This window comes from Blennius ocellaris (assembly GCF_963422515.1).
Source record: "Blennius ocellaris genome assembly, contig: SCAFFOLD_188, whole genome shotgun sequence".
NCBI lineage: Eukaryota > Metazoa > Chordata > Actinopteri > Blenniiformes > Blenniidae > Blennius > Blennius ocellaris.
The window spans coordinates 15,001-17,500 of record NW_027662197.1 but is presented as its reverse complement, the minus strand read 5'-3'; positions in this window follow the sequence as shown (position 1 = coordinate 17,500).

Sequence of the window (2,500 nt, the reverse complement as noted above, 5' to 3'; positions counted from 1 at the left end):
CTGTGTTCACAGCTGCTTGAGTCAGCGTTATCCAGCTACATGTGTTAGCATTAGCTGCTAGCTCACCGTCATCCATTTATACATGTTAGCATTAGCTGTTAGCTCACTGTCATCCATTCACACACGTTAGCATTTGCTGCTAGCTCACCATCGTCAAACGTTTCTATGTGTTAGCATTAGCTGTTAGCTCACATCATCAGCGTCTGGGTTTTTTTATAAAGTTGTGTTTTCCCCCATTTTCAGTTCCACGAAGGAAAAGACGACAATCTGGAATCTTTCAGCCAAAATGCAGCAAAAACACTTCAAATGGAGTAAAAAGACTTGAAAAGCTCCAGTTTTGCTCCAATAATCAGCCTTTCAGCCAAACGTTCCTCTGGAGAACCAACCACGTGTTCTAAAGGACAAACGTTACAAGAATTAAGCAGCGAATCCTGAATGTTGAGGAATTTCAATAAGATTTGAACTGAAACGCCAAGAAAAGGAATTAAGTGTCAAATTTACAAGCACGAGAAGAAAAATGAGGTTTTCTGGTTGAAAAGGTTGAGAAATGAGATTTAAATGAATCGATGAGATCATAAATGATAAAATGAGATTTAAATGAATCGATGAGATCATAAATGATAAAATGAGATTTAAATGAATCGATGAGATCATAAATGATAAAATGAGATTTAAATGAATCGATGAGATCATAAATGATCAAATGAGATTTAAATGAATCGATGAGATCATAAATGATAAAATGAGATTTAAATGAATCGATGAGATCATAAATGATGAAATGAGATTTAAATGAATCGATGAGATCATAAATGATAAAATGAGATTTAAATGAATCGATGAGATCATAAATGATGAAATGAGATTTAAATGAATCGATGAGATCATAAATGATGAAATGAGATTTAAATGAATCGATGAGATCATAAATGATAAAATGTGATTTAAATGAATCGATGAGATCATAAATGATAAAATGAGATTCATTCACTTCAGAAGCAGTTTGACGTTTTACTTTGAGCCGAAAACGGTTTTGATCACCAGATCGTCTCCGATCGTCTCCGATTGTCCCAGATCGTCTCTGATCGTCTCAGATTGTCCCAGATCGTCTTCGATCGTCTCAGATTGTCCTAGATCGTCTCTGATCGTCTCAGATTGTCCTAGATCGTCTCCGATCGTCTCAGATTGTCCTAGATCGTCTTCGATCGTCTCAGATTGTCCCAGATCGTCTCCGATTGTCTCAGATTGTCCTAGATCGTCTCCGATCCTCTCAGATTGTCCCAGATCGTCTCCGATTGTCTCAGATTGTCCTAGATCGTCTCCGATCCTCTCAGATTGTCCCAGATCGTCTCCGATTGTCCTAGATCATCTCCGATCGTCCCCGATCGTCTCAGATCGTCTCCGATCGTCTCAGATTGTCCCAGATCGTCTCCGATTGTCCCATATCGTCTCCGATCGTCTCAGATTGTCCTAGATCGTTTCCGATCGTCCCCGATCGTCTCAGATCGTCTCAGATTGTCTCAGATTGTCCCAGATCCTCTCAGATTGTCCCAGATTGTCTCAGATCGTCTCAGAATGTCTCAGATTGTCTCAGATCGTCAGATTCTGTCAGATTGTCTCAGATTGTCTCAGATTGTCCCAGATCCTCTCAGATTGTCTCAGATCGTCTCAGATCGTCCCAGGTCGTCTCCGATCGTCTCTGCTTGTCCCAGATCGTCTCCGATCGTCTCAGATCGTCCCAGGTCGTCTCCGATCGTCTCAGATTGTCCCAGATCGTCTCCGATCGTCTCAGATTGTCCCAGATCGTCTCCGATCGTCTGATTGTCCCAGATCATCTCCGATCGGCACAGATTGTCCCAGATCGTCTCAGATCGTCCCAGATCGTCTCAGATTGTCTCAGATTCTGTCAGATTGTCTCAGATTGTCCCAGATTGTCTCAGATCGTCCCAGATCGTCTCAGATTCTGTCAGATTGTCCCAGATTCTGTCAGATTGTCCCAGATTCTGTCAGATTGTCCCAGATTGTCTCCAGAAAGGTTGTTCCTTCATTTGAAATGAGAAAACGACCTGTTGAAACCTCCAGAACACAAAACCTCCAGATGGAAGACCAGAACCTTTAAAAGGAAACGAGATCCACTACAAACCAGAGGAAAACAACAACAACAACAACAAAGACATGAAACGAGCAGGTTTGTCTTCAGGATCGTTCAACTTACAGCAAATCAATTGTTGAAAAAGTGCAGATTTACAACCTCAGACGGAAAATTTCAGCTGAAACACGAAGCGTTTTGTGGCACGAAGGAGCTTTTTGTTTATTTTGACAAAGACGAGATCAAAGAGAAGCCAAACGGGTCAAAGAGAAGCCAAACGAGTCAAAACGAAGCCAAACGAGTCAAAACAAAGCCAAACGAGTCAAAACGAAGCCAAACGAGTCGCGGCTCCTTCACTCAAACACACCAGCAGCTTAATTAACGGAAAGTGTTGAGGAGTCTCCTGGGGAC